The following is a 15,933-nucleotide window of genomic DNA, read 5'->3' on the forward strand; positions in this document are numbered from 1 at the left end:
GTGGAAGAAAATTTGTGCATGTAATATCGACTGTGACATTCATTAACGTTTTTGTTTTGGTGTTGCACAAAACAAGTTATTTGTAAAATGTCTGAGGTCCAAAAAACTAACTGGACCCATTGGAGATTCATTGAATAAACAACAACAACAAGAAAATAATCCTTCCACACAGTAGTATGAATAATTTACAGATTTGGAACAACATGAAGGTGAATAAATCATGAGAGAATTTTCATTTTAGGGTGAACTATTCCTTTAAGCAAGTATAATATTATGCGCTGTCTGTTGTGTAATATTGAAGTTCACTCTGGGAATTTGGGTTTCTCCACACAGGCCATCAACAGTAATTGAACATCATTAGTGTTTAGTCACATATTCAGCCCTGCGGTTCAGTTGCTGTACTGTTTTAAATACAGAAAGGTCATACGGTAGTTTAACACAATTTAGCAATAGCATTTGTGGCTCCGACCGAGATTACACGTAGCTATCCCATGATTCCTCATTAACGTTACTGAATTCTCTCTCAAACAGCGCTTGTGGGAGTTTCATGTGGAGGTTTAAGGATGTTGTATACAGATTTATAAATCCTTTTTTAGGTCGTACCTTAAACACTAAGCTCTGCCGTGCGGGTTTGTCAGGGATATGTTGAAGTATAAGCGAGCAGGCGATAAAAATGCCTCAGTGCCCACGTCCTGGCTTGTGTTGCCTTTTTTGGCACAAATTCTTCTGTAAATTGACATCGGCATCTCTCTGAAAACAGGATGTGGGGAGCGAGTTAAGCAGCAGACAGATGACCAGCACTGGCCCGGCTCCTGTTACCCTGTTTTCTCCTCTGTCACAGTGTTGCCAACTTCTTTCAATGGAAAGTACCTTAATCCTGACTGAAAAGTCGCTAAATGTCGCTAGATGACGTCACACGCTAATTAGCATATTCATGACGTAAGTGCGTCATATTATCTTGCCCTTTCTGTGCTCATGTAATGCATTTTAAGGCAGCTAAAATTTTCAATACAAGTTTTTAATTATTACATTTTAATGTTTCTGTTGTCCGACAACGGAATTAATATTATAATGAATGAAACGCGGTCCATTAAGACTACATAACCAGCTCTCAAATCCTATTTATGACAATGTCTAATGAAATCACATACACATAAGATTAAGATAATGATTGTACTGTGATTTCGGCTATACTTGTATGTAAAATAGAGTTAGAAGCAACAGAATATATTTTTTAACTGAAAGTGCTGCTCCTCTCTGCTCGCCGAACATAACAGATGCACAGAGAGAGAGGCGTGTGTGCACGCTGGGAGAGGGAGAGGGAGAGAGATAGAGAGAGAGCTCGTGCGGTAGTGTCGGAGAGTCTCAGAGACTAAATAAGGTCTGTCAAAAAAAAGTCGCTAGATTTGTCGCTAGTCGCTTTTTTGGAAAAAACTCGCTATGGGGGTCTGAAAAGTCGCTAAATCTAGCGACAAAGTCGCTAAGTTGGCAACACTGCTCTGTCAGCCTGCTGCTTCACTTATGACGCTCGGCCTCGGCCCGCCTGCAGGGACTGATCTGAAATCAGCGTGTCTGTCTGTAAGCCTCAGTTTTAAACTAAGCTTGATTGATTAAAAAGAGAATCGAAACAAACAAAACAATTAATCTGAATATTTGCGGGTAAAATATATATGATATTATTTTATCATTTAGCTTGATAAAAGTTGTCTTAATAAATGTGTCTGAATTCATCCCGTTGTCAGAAAGGAATGTGTTTGGTTTTAAATTAACTTCTGTGTGAGTTGTTTCATGCATCACTAGACAATAACCCTTCCAGTCCATTCCGTTCGCATAGATTCCAGTTTAAATGACTGGATTTCGCTTGCGACAATTCGCTGAACAGTTGTAAATGCCTTTAATAACCTATATGATGCACCAATAATCAAATGGAATATTTACCTATAAAAAGTTAATATGGCTATAGGGAAATATTGTTTATTTAGATCATTTAATTTAGCTTAAGTTTTTATATGCATCCTATTTACTTAGGCCTAGTAAAGTTTCACTTAATATTACAGTAGGTACATCTGGGTTTGGCATTTGAACAAATATTATGGCCTTTTCATGCTAAACATGAATCTTTGCACACAAAAAATATAACGTTTCAATTTTTCCTCAGATCCCTCTCTCCAAGATGATCAGCATTCTCCCATGCCTCCGTTCACCTCAAGTCATCTTCCGTTGTTGCGAGACCCCCTGATTTATTCCCCCCAAAACCTTCCTGCTCCGGCCCGGGGCTAATCCCCACCCCAGCTGTGGGGTCCCGCCTGGGTCATAAATCTGAGCCCCTAAATCCTTACCTGGACAGTGTTCAGAAAGTGCATTCCCTGCAGGAAGCTGGGGGTGTTTGTTGCTGAGATGAGGAGGACGGAGCAACGTGATCCTTAAGCTAGCCTAAGTGGTTTGCACCAGCGCAAATCCATGCATTTCTCCATTGCACACTACATCACTCGCATTCAGATGGGAAACATTAGGAAACTGTTCCTTAGCGCTCTTTTTTTTTTCATTTTCTGGGCTTCTTGATCAAGACAATGAAACAATATTATCATATAAAAATGCATGTGGGGAATTGGCCTTGTCCCACAGGGTTAAGCAGTATTCCTTCATCCTGCAAGGTTGTGATTATTAATGTACTATGTGATGTTTTCGGAAGCGTTTTTACATCTGTTTGTATGTTTTCCTGCTGTAGTTACTCAACAAATAGATTGCGGTCTACATGTAAAAAAAACAAAATTGTGTAGAAACAGTTTTCACTTGGTAATTGCTAGTTAATTTCATAATTACAAAGAAACAGCAAGTAACATTTAAACACATTTAAATGTGTTTATTTAATTTTTAAATAGAATAGAAAGAGTATTTTTCTAATAAAATGTAGTCTAATAACATTAAACAACTTGCACATAATTAAACACGTCCTATATCTTTTATTATTGGCGTCAAAAGTTATGCACCCAATGCCATTTTTATTCACGCAATGCCAAGGTTATGGGTTCGATTCCCAGCCAGACAATGCATAAACTGATGAACTCTGTACTTTGAGTGAAAGGAAAGTCTCTTTGGCTAATATGGCTGCCAAATGCATAAATTTAAAGTCAAAAACCATTAACAAAACTATACAAAGTTCAAGAAAATATGACCCAGACTACATTAAATACAACTTCACTTCCAATAAGGGTTCAAATGGTTTGTGTCGACCACATTGTGTTCTGTCTAGTGAATAATTGGCAGCTGAGAGCATGAAACTATTGAAATTCTAGAGACATTTTAAAACCAAAATGGTCTATTCAGTATGTCATGTTAATATTTTTGCATAATTTTGCATATTATTGTTGTTCATGCTAATATTAAAACATTAGTATTTGATTTTAAGGCATTTCATTTTTTTCATATGATTAATTAGTTAGCCTATACTGTTTTTGGACTCTATGCTGATCTGCGTCCTGAAAAAGATAGTTGGTGTCTCTTACAGGCGGAAAGACTGTTGCGTCAGTCACAGATTACAGCCTGAGGGAGCTGAGGCGGGCCGTTGAAAATGAACCATGGTGTTTGTTGGACCGCAGCTCTCTGGCCGGTAAGAAAATAAGTTAATGGGTGCTTTGAGCTTCGAAGCAGGGGATGGTCATACCCCCTACAGGCAGCAGCACTAGTCTGAGGAGAAGACGGTTGGCAAGGCTGTCTGTTGTACAGTAGGCTACAATAGCCACATTTAATTTCGGATGGTCTGTACAATTATTCGGTTTTTAGAGGGGGAGGAAGTGACTGCATTAAAAGCTACTGAATGTAGTCTTTTTTTTTTTTTTTTTTTTTTTTTTTTTTGCGACTTTGAAGCCCCCTACAGTTAAGAGAGTGGAATTCATTGTCGTAATTACAGCGGATAGCTGTACACGTGCATTTGAAGTAAAGCAATCCCTCTTGTCACGGAATTTCGTCCCTGCTACTTCCAAAACAAATGTTTGTGGAAAATTCAAGAAATAAATAGCACCCCTCTGCCTTAGAAGAAAGTTGTTGTACCATTGGAAGGATTTTGAAAGTGATATTTCAAGGTAAAAAAGAAACAATACGATTGCTTTAAATGGCGGGAAATAAATCAGCTACATTCCGAGTAAAGAATACATATAACGGTAATATTTGTCAGGAATTAAATGGTAACACTTTTCATTAACTAAAATTGGACAATATATTGGTTACAGTATTTATTCATCTTTATTAACGTTGGTTAATAAAAATTTAACCGTTCATGTTAGCTCAGGTACATTAAATACACCTTCTGATGTTAATTAGTAAATGTTATTATATTATAGCATGATTCACTGAAGAAGCCTTGCTCCTGAAATGTTTAATTGTTCTCTGCTACAAAATTAAAATAAAGTTGTGCAGTGAACTTTATTTTTTCATGATTTAGTATTAGGTCAATTAATATTAACTAAGATTGTTCATTGTTAACAAATTTTGACAAATGGAACCTTATAGTATAGTGTAACCCATTGGTGTTAGTAGCTTAAATTTTTTTTTTTTTTTTTTTTTTTTTTTTTTAAATTAGTTAAGCTAAACAGAAAACATTTAAAAACTAAACTATCTTAAAGACAAAAGCCCCTAAACTTATGCCGAAATGTAAATTAAAATGAAAAATATAAAAATTTCATAACATTATTAAATACTATAATAGTATATTAATAATATTAAAATAACACTTAATAGTTCAATAACATTTAATAGAAGTTAATAGGTTTTTAGTAGTTGTCACTCCTGAAAATAACAAAACTTAGTGTGTAGGCTGTCAATAAGTTTGCACATATAGCCAATGTTCTGAGTTCCACATCATCATCAACAACATCCTATTGCACAGTGAGGAAATAATAACCCAATTAGATCATGACTTGGAGTGTCTTCGGTGGATAGAACATCTGTGAAGTCCTTCTGCGACCGCACAGGATCTTTAGATTAGAGTTTATCCCTTCAGCTGAGTGGATATAACTGCGTAATAACAGGCCCTCCTTACTGCTTATTAGACAATTAGTCTAAAATTAGTCACAACTCGAGAATTCATCTGCAGACTTCTCCATTCATTCAGTTTATCCCTTCGTCATAGGTCATCATTGAATGTGTATGTTTTCCTTAGGAACAATGTGAGGTGCTTCCAGATTCCAGCCCCCATTTCTCCTAAAACAAACACAATACATGCGTTCTTCATTACAGATGTGCTGGTGATAAGTTCACTCATATCATTGTATAACAATGTCTGTATGAAACAACAATAAAAATAAAAAAATTGTGCAAATGCACTTGCAATGGAAATCCAAGATGAGTTTGTTTCTTAGGACTTGGAGAAATATAGCATTACATCACATGCTCACTACTGCAGTGAATGGGTGCCATCAGAATGAGAGTCCAAACAGCTGATAAAAACATCACAATAATCTACAAGTAATCCACATGACTCCAGTCGGTCAAAAGCTGCATGTTTGTAAGAAACAAGGTGTTTTTAATATTTAAGATGATTTAGAAGTAAACATGAATTTTACTAGAAAGACTGTAATGTTGTTTTTAACGTTTAAAGAAACCAGAAACACATTTTGCCATTTAAAATGCACAATAAATAAAACAAGTCACAATTAATAGCATGTTTCCCATCTTCTAGTGCAACTGAAGGAACAGCCAAACCTCACTCTCTCACACTCCTGCTCCCACAGCTCAAAAGCTGAGAACAATCAATTTGGAAAAAAAAAATGAGCCAGCAAAATCTTAACAATTATATCAATTTACTGCGGTTGTAAACTTTAGTGGAAATGTAAAACCTGATGTATGTCTGAACCAAATACAATTCATATTGAATGCAATCAATCTGACCACCTTAAGAGAGTCATGAGGCTTTGCTGAAATGAGTCGTGGCCTCCAGAGAGCTCTTAAAATCGAATATCACACTTAAGGTGGTCCGGTTCAAGGCAGCGTGCTAAATGGGAGGCAGATGCTTGTGCGTGAGCTCTGGCTCATTCCTGTTGAGTGCTTTTGGATACAAATATGAATTCAAATCTGTCAGTGTACATCAGTCACGGTGTACATCATCTCTTGCTGAAGCAGAAGATGTTGAGATGTTTGCAGATTCACTTCCTTCAGGCTCTTGAGGACTGCATATTTTGAAAAAAATAATAAATAGTGAATGTCACAAATAAAAAATAAAAATAAATAAATCATACTTCACCCCAAAATAAATAAAATAAAATAGATTTTAGGACTGTTAAGGTTTTTTTTTTTTTTTTTTTTTGCATTGTGACATTTAATTGACCATTTAGCTTATTTAACCTTCTAATTTGAATTACTGTAATGCATCTATTTTAAAACGATTTTAGATTAAAACAATCATGCTGAACAAATACTTTTCTATTTAATCATCTGTGTAATATATTATATCTGAATTATACATTTTTGCATTAATATTGTATATATATATATATATATATATATATATATATATATATATATATATATATATATATATATATATATATATAAACAAAACCTATTATTTTAAAAAAAATATATATTTTATATTAAATTATATTCTTATCTTAATATTATTATTATTTAAACTGCATGAAAAGGGTCTAATCTGGTCATATCTTGCAATCGTAAACAGCTGTGTGATTTCAGGTTTTCTGGATATAAGTAGAAAATTCCTGAGCCAAGTTACACAACCGTAAACGTATATCATTTTAAATTTACATAATTATGAATTATATATAATTATATATATCATATGTTGTTAAACTTAATATATTACTATGGTTTCAATATAACAGTAGGCCTATATTGTTATTAATGTTTATTAATTAATAATGTGTTTTGATTGACCGAATGATTGATATTTGCATAAGAAATTGAGTGGGAATGAAAAAAAAAAGTGTTCAGATATTTATATATCAAATAGGAGTTTACATGTTTGTTTTGTTTAAGTTTTCACCTTAAATATACTTTTTTCAAAAAAAAAATAATAATAAATTAAAAAACGTGAAAGTTCACCGAGGTCAGACGCGATGTGACTGACCAGTCATTCTTGGCCGGTCCCGCTTTTGACTGACTGCATTCGAATGTGGTATGTTCCGAGACTGAAAGGAATACCGGGCTGACGGCGGCCTCTCGATCCCGCTGAAGGATCAGGTACCGTTTAACAGCAGAAGCGCGAAAGCCACAGATTCCACAACGCCACTCAGCGTGTCACGGCGAGAGCGCGTGGAGGTCGGCAACGGCACTTCTGGGCTCCATCATTGAATTTCTCTCATGTTTGCCCCCTGCTGACACTCCCAGTGCTGCTGACGCCCCTCGATCCATCTTCATCGGCCGGCGGAGCGCCGTGACCCTCCGATGGGGCGGCCCAGGTAGCGCAACATCACAGGTCTTTAAAAAGCAATTCGTGGGAAAAATGGGCAAAAACTTTCACATTGACAACGCGCTATACTGTGATGTGCACTAATGCACATGTGGTTTTGATTTCTCTGTCCCACGTTAATAGCAAAGGTCAACCTGAAGTAATAACTTTAGTCTATGTGATCAAATGAAAACGGTCAAATTTATGACATTTTTTCTTGAACAGTGAAATTCACCTCCAAACTAGTTATTTTTAATATATTTATATTACAATATTTTATATTATCACAAAAGAATTAAGTATTCTAAAGTATTCTAATCTAAATATTTAAAATATTTTAAATGCTATTATGAAAAATATACAGTACTGTTCACAAATGTGATATGTTCTTTAATATTTTTGTCTCTTATGCTCAATAAAGCTGCATTTATTTGATCAACAACAATTTAAAATAACTGTTTTCTTTATGAATATATTTTCAATTGTAATTTATTCCTGTGATGCAAAGCTGAATGTTCAGCAGCCATTACGCCATTCTTCAGTGTCACGTGATCCTTCAATAATTAGAGCCTATTAATATACTGATTTGCATGTGGAGAAACATTTCAGTAGTGCTGAATCTTTAGTAATTATTATAAATGTCACTTTTGATAATTTAAATGCATCCTTGCTAAATAAAAGTACTAACTTCTTTCAAAAACTTTTGAATGGTAGTGCAGAGTAATCAACATCATGTCACAAAAGCTGTTGATACAGACTTCTTCTGAACCCGACATGTTCCTTAAAGAGACGAGCAAAAATGAATGACCTTTTGGACTTTTAACTGCGGTATTCAAGGTTGCAATGAAAATATTATTGTTCTGTAATTGACAGAAGTATGAAGGCCAAACAAAAGGAGAACTTGACTGTGCAGGAAAGACTGTGGTTTATACCACTGTACTAAACATTTCACAATCAAATTTGATTTACACACTGGCCCGTTTTGATGAGATGATTGGGGACAAGAGGAAGTGTGCATACACCTCTTTTTCCCTCAAAGTGTTCACTGCACTCCTGAGATACTCAATTGTGGTTTACAGCTGTTTAAACACAAAGATATTCTCACTGTGGTCAGTGTATGGAACCCAATTAGGCAGTAAAGTTGAACTGTATAGGGGAATAAAAACTAGAGGAGGATCCAAGTCAGTGAACTGAGGAGCCTGCTGCAGTTGCCAGATGTCACCATGAAGTGGAGCCATTTGGCATTGAATGTTATTCTGGTGGGATACAGGAGCTTAATTTCCCGCTCCAAACACTGGTGTTACCCTGATTTATAGGCAACAGTGTTTATGAAATGAAACGTGTCAGTTTTAGGTTAAAACTCATGAGAAGGTGAGGGAGAATTCGCAAATAAATCACCCGTCACCATGTATGGAACATGCAATGAATTTGGAAATCTTTTTTTGTCCAATAACAAATTCTGCTTCTTGGGTGAACCAGCTTCATTGAGCTTTACTGGAAGACTAGAGAATATTGTTTGTATTGACTTCAAGCAAACAATTGTTTGCATTCTGGTTTCAACCATAGACTGTATAAAAACATTACTTTAAGATATAAATTTAAAAATGTCCCTTTATAGGCAAAGTGTTGGGGTTATGTCAAGATAAAACTTTTTTTTTATTTTACTTTTTTTATTTTTTTATAAAACAGAATGCAGTATTGGAAAATCTAATTCATTTTACTGAATCAGTTCATTGTATAGTTAATCTTAATGTTTTTTTTGTTTGTTTGTTTGTTTTTTCGCACTAGAAAAAATATGGCTTTGATTGGTTTAGTTATACTAAATATCATTAATAAATATAATAAGTATTAAAAAATATATTGCCGTATTGCATAAGACAGTTAGCGGACGTTAGAGATTGTGGTTTATAAAGTTTTTAAATATGGATATTTTTTCTAACACAAATGCATCGCTTCACTTCAGAAGGCCATTATTAACCCGCCGGAGCCATGTGGAGTAATTTTTATGATGGATGGATGTATTTTTGGGGCTTTAAAATCTCGACCCCCCCATTCACTGTGATTATAAAGCTTGGAAGAGCCAGGACATTTTTTAATATAATTATTAATATATATTTTATATGCCTGAGAGAAAAAAAGTTCTACACACCTAAGATGGCTTGAGGGTGAGTAAATCATGGGGTAAATTTTGTGGTGAACTATCCCTTTAAATTACTAGTAGCTTGGTGAACCAGTTTAAAAGATCTTGAATGTGGTTTTTCAAACTTTAAATGACTAGTATCCACTATCTTGTGATCTATAGCATCTCCAACACAGCTTATAACTCATGTAATCAGGGCAAAGTGTGTCACCTTTTCTCAGTTGCTTGCATTCACACCATTTATGGACCACAACCTCATGGCTTTAAAGCAGTTGAGTCTGGTCTAAAGCATGGTTTGACCTCAAATTGCTGTTCTCTTTCATATTTTTGTGGTTTTAAGATATAAAATTTGAACTGTTCTGTTGAAGTTGGAAAGAACCATCTCAAAATGTGGACCACAGTGATGTGATGATAACCCCAGTGGACATTTATTTAAGCGCTAGTGTTATTTTGACTGATTTTCAGTAATTTGTTATTCTTCCTGGTTTGCGCTGGCCTGCTGTAGAATCTGTTTTCAGTGGCGTACACCCATCTGCTTTCTCTGGGCTTCCTGGTTAATTCTTTTACCACCTGCTCAACATCTCACTTTAATACCGCCAGCCTACATGGGGCTCAGCAGAGGGCCTCATCAAACCTGGATCTCCATTTAAAAACTCACCAGCCTGTCAGAAGAATTAATATTGCCTCGGCCACCTGTGGGTTTACAGATAAATGACTTTTAATAACACTCTGCCAGTGATGTAGATTATTTTCATTCATATTCTTATGCCATTTCTCATCTTTAATATATATATATATATATATATATATATATATATATATATATATATATATATATATATATATATATATATATATATATATTAAATGTTTCTCATTAAAAACATTTATTTTCATTCAGAAATGTAATAACAAACTTTATTTTATTTAGTAAGTGCAACAATTACCTTACTTCCGGCTGAAAGGACTCTTCTGCATCAAAAATAGAGAATACTAACGCTAACTGACTCGAACGATTTTTGTGCGTCATATTTCTCAAAGTCAAGTACATTTTATTTGTATAAAACCTTTCACAACATCTTGTTAAAGCAGCTCTACAGAATATATGACCTTGACACCGGAGACTAGGAAATCCAACGTACGACGGAAGGTTTTTCTCCATTTAAAAGTCAGTTAAGACTTTTAAAGACTGTATTTTATCCACATGGAGGCAGCAAATTACAGTTTTAAACAGATATGTCCAAAACCGCCTCATCTGTTATTACAGCCTTTTACATTAACTTAAAGTAACATTCTATATTGTAAAACTTGTAAACACAATTTAAGATGCTGGGTTCTTTGTTTTGGAGCTGGTTTGTAGCTGCTTCCTGATTTAAGGTGGTTGAAAATCCAAACTAGACCAGCAACAAACCACTTCAGGTTTGTATGGTTTGTATGTATACATGGTCTCTTATCCAAGATGAGTTACCAGGTCTCCACCTGCTAGTGATATGTGCAACTACATAAACCAGCTTGAACCAGATAGAAACCAACTATATTTTTCCATAATAACCATGTTTGTGCATTTAGAATCTAATATTTTCTGTGCATCATGATCCTCAGGGATTCGTTCTCATCCAGAGCCTTTTATTCAGTGATGCTAGACATTTAACTTGACAAAGTCTCTGTTTGTGGAAGTAACGTTTTGTTTATTGGCTTTGATTCTTGTTTCTCTCTCCAGACCCTCTTGAGATTCATTTTCCTTCTTTTCAGATTCTTGTTTGTCCTTTTCCATTTGTTCCTGCTCTTTGGCATTCAGTTCCTTCAGTTTTTCCTCCACGTCTTTGGGAATCTCCACCTCCCATCAAATTCTCCATTCCTTCCTCCGGCTCGTCTCCAATCAAAACCTTAATCAAAGACACACAAAATTGCACATGAAACCCTAATGGACCTCAGTATGTTCCGTCAGAGTCGCATATTGAGAGAAAAGTGGTAATGACACAGGATGGGAACTAATGAGATGCCAGACAGCACTTCACTTTTACTGTCATTCCCAAGTAGCAATTTCGGGAACCAGACAACATGGAAAAATTTCAGTAACTTGAGTTGTAGCTGTTAAAGTCGTGTTAGTCAAAACTGCTGCATTATGAAAATCGCCCATTAATCTTGGATAAATATTAGCCTCGTTCTGTGCTTGGCATATTAGCTGTTTTATTGATGCTAATTAAAATGGTTGGGTTGAGGCAAACAGCCGAATCGCTGCTTTCGGCCTGGAGTTCAAAAGGGATCTCCCAGACGTTATGGAGAATATCATGCTGTAATAGGAGACCCTGTGACATCTTTTCCACGGGGCTGTACCCAAATATACTCCTGCCACGCTGCAAGGAACAGGCCTTTTCCACCAAATTAGTGTCTCTTGCTTTTTTTTTTTGACCAAACTCATAAATCCTGGTTTTGGAGAACTGGAACTGATCTGCCCACTGTCTGGGGTCTTCCAAAGCACAACAATCCACATCTACAGAAAACGATGCATGTGACGATCTTGCAAAAGTGATGCAGTAGAGATGCAATCATATACTGTAATTGGACAGAACTGCATTTATTTGAATTGGAACCTAATAAGTTAATAATGTGATATACTAAGCATAAACAACACACAGTAGCAAAAAATACTGGATAAAATAGTCTTGTAATATGAATATGTCTGTTATCTTGAATTAGTTTTCTTCACTAAGCTCACTGCAGTGTTTTCTGGGACTGCTTTATACATGGGATACATGCATTGCTGCCTTAAATATTCTCAGAGGAATTTTGACTATACCTGGATGAGTTTCTCACAGGCTTAAATCACAAGTGGATCTTTCACTCATTTGTGAAACTCTCTAATGATGGGATACACTTTCTTGTTTTTTATAATCTGTTAGCCCATTTAAGTAGATGTAAGTTGAAAATGAACAGATCATTAAAGGGGGGGGGTGAAATGCTCGTTTTCACTCAATATCCTGTTAATCTTGAGTACCTATAGAGTAGTACTGCATCCTTCATAACTCCAAAAAGTCTTTATTTTTATTATATTTATAAGAGAAAGATAGTCTGTACCGATTTTTCCCAGAAAAACACGACCGGCTGGAGGCGTGACGTGTGGGCGGAGCTAAAGAATCACGAGCGCCAGTAGGCTTTTGAGTTGAGAGCATGTGGAAGCTGTGACACAGATCCAGAGGCTGAAATTTAACAAGAGCAGCATCAGCAAAGGGCGTCTCTAAATGGTATGTACTGAAACTGTATATATTTGCTTAGCGGTTTTGGAAAATGACTAAGTTCCACTTTATGTCGTCTTTTTTTTTTTTAAGCTGTACATGTGGAAAGTGCAGTTTGATGACAACATCGCATGTTGTTTACTTGATGTGCTTACGCACCGATAGCTAAGTTAACAACACAGAGATATTTGAAGCAGTTTTACTCACCGCCTGCGGTTCCAACACACGATTGTGACCCTTTTTCGTTGGGACTGCATTATCATTAAGAAATAAACGATGTGCAAATCCGGCGTCAAACTGGGCCTTGTTTGTAAAACAAGCATCTTCGAAATGCAGGGAACAAACACAAACACTTGCACAACTCCGTTGATGCTCTGTAAAAATAAACTCCATCCAGTGGTCCCTTAATGCTGTTTCTCTTTCGGTAATCTGTGCAGGGTTGTCTTGCCCTGGCAACCAAAAACACACTCCTTTTGTGACTTTTCGCGAAGCTCTCGCTCTGATCAGTGAATTGCTCTGCTATACGGGAGCGCGCGCTCTTCCGGCAGAAGTGCCTTAGGACCCATATAAGGAAATTCCGCTCCATCTAACGTCACACAGAGCCATACTCGAAAAAAACTTTCCGAAACTTGTGACAAACCTGAAGAGGTTTTTTTGGAACAGAAATACTCCTTCAAACGTACAACTTAATTTTTGAAACTTTGTCCATGTTTAGCATGGGAATCCAACTCTTTAACAGTGTAAAAAACTCAGTATGCATGAAATAGCATTTCACCCCCCCTTTAAGAAAATAGCCAAGCCAACATAAAGGATGAAAAATATATAATGTTTAAAAAAATGTTGTTGTTTTTTTAAAGAAATTAAAGTGCCTTAAGTTAATTTAATGCAGCAGTAACAACATTTATAATGTTGCATACGATTTATATTTCAAATAAATGCTGCTTTCTATTAATAAAAGTATCCTGAAAAAAGTATCACAGTTTCCACAGAAATATTAAGTAGTATTTAACATTGATAATAGCAAGAAATATTTATTGACTAGCAGATCAGCATATTAGAATGATTTCTGAAGGAACATGTGACACTGAAAATTCAGCTTGGCTTCACAGGAATAAATTACATTTAAAAGAAATTCACATAGAAAACTGTTAACTGAAATTGTAATAATATTTTACAATAGAACCATTTTTAGTTGCTTTTTTAATCAAATAAATGCAGCTTTGATGAGCAAAGGAGGCATCTTTTAAAGCATTTAAAAATCTTACAGCCCCAAACATTTGAATGGCTGTCAATTACTTCTGTACAGGAAAATTATAGATTTAATAGATAAAATATTTGAAATGTTGTTCTTATGAGCATTAAGGTTTCTAAGAGCATCTTGCCGATATAAGGATCATCTTCTCTATTTTTATCTTCTGGCAAGTATTGCAAGTCCACTGGCAAACCTGTAAATGTAAATAAAAATCAGTAATAGTTACATGAATGCTTATGTAAAAGATGAAGTATGTAATTGTTTACTTTTAAAATAATGGCTTTTAAAACATTTTCAGAAGGAAACGTGGTGCTTGCTGTCAATCCTATCACTTAGAAATATCTGTCATTCGGGGTTTGTTCAAATCTCAAACCTTTTAGTAAAAGAAATAGTAAATATCATGCTTGCCAAATATACTCTTATTAAAATAGAATGGAGTTTGTTTGGGCTATAGTTATACAGACTATGAAAGGATTTCAGAAAGATCTTATAAGGTCATTTGTTAACTAGGAAGTTTTCTCTCCTTTTTTGGTCAGAAAGGTATGAGGAATACGTGGAAAATATGGTGTAGCCTATATAAACTTTTCAAACAGCTTTTATGAAACTGCATACTTAAACAAAGATTCTAGCTTTGCAAATTCACAACTTCCTGCTGTAATGATGGTATTTCCATTTTGCACATTCCATTTCCTTATCCTTACACGTTGTGGCAAATACAATAAACATTCAACCTGTGTATCATCAAAATGAGTAAACAGCGCCACCTGCTGGACAAAAGATAGAAAAGTAATGTTTTTTTTGTTTCTACATTACAAACAAAAATCATTTGGAGCTCTGGGATCTGGAGAGCATAAAACCTCAAGATGATTGAAAAAGCATCACCCACATTCTCTTCCTCTGAGAGCTCTTCTGGTCCAGCCAATGGTAATAAAGGGTATGATAAAATAAAATATCCACCACATTACAGAGTAAACACTCATGATGAGCTACATGGACAAAATGAGAATTAAGAGCATTTTTAATTTGTCTTTGACTGATTTTTGCATTGGCTGTAGTCATTTATCAGATATTATTACCATAGATCACTGATGAATAACTCTTACTATAGTCAAAGCAGCAGTTTTGGAGTGTTCCCACCACCCCTCCTGAACTATTGTAATAATGTGGAGTTTTTTGACCCGTACAATAATAATACCTTTTTTTACACATGTACTATAGTAATATTATATAATTATTATACCCACATAATACTTATGATAATACCTTATTTTTGGAGGTGTACCATGGTTATATATATATATATATATTTTTTACTAGTACCATAATATCACGTTTTGTTTTGTTTTGTTTTTACCCATATGCTAATAATACCATGTTTTTTGTGACCTGTAACATTATAATACCATATTGAATATTTACTATGGTAGTATCATGATTATTTATTTATTTTTATCCATAAAAAAAATAATATCATCTTTTTGAAGCTATGGTATCCATGTTTTGTTAAAGGATGTTAATAATGCTTATGAGGTCTTTCTGAATATATTTGTAACCCTTTATAATAAAAATTGTCCTTTAAAGTAAAGTAAATAAGTTTGATTAAAAAAAAAAAACATGAATAACCAGTGGGTTACAGAAGGCCTGTAAAAAGAAAAGGAAACTATACCGTGATTTTATTAAATACAAGTCTAGTAACCATGAAATTAAATATAAAAGATATAAGAATAAGTTAATAACTATAATGCAAAAGGCCAAAAAAGATTATTATGAAAACAAATTATTTGAATATAAGACTAATATTAAAGAAACTTGGAAAAAATTAAATAAGGTTATGAAGCCAAATTCTCAGAGTAAACATTTACCTGAGTATTTTGAGCACAAAGGAAAGGTTATTAATAATGGA

This window comes from Carassius auratus, chromosome 44 (assembly GCF_003368295.1).
Source record: "Carassius auratus strain Wakin chromosome 44, ASM336829v1, whole genome shotgun sequence".
In the NCBI taxonomy this organism is placed as follows: domain Eukaryota; kingdom Metazoa; phylum Chordata; class Actinopteri; order Cypriniformes; family Cyprinidae; genus Carassius; species Carassius auratus.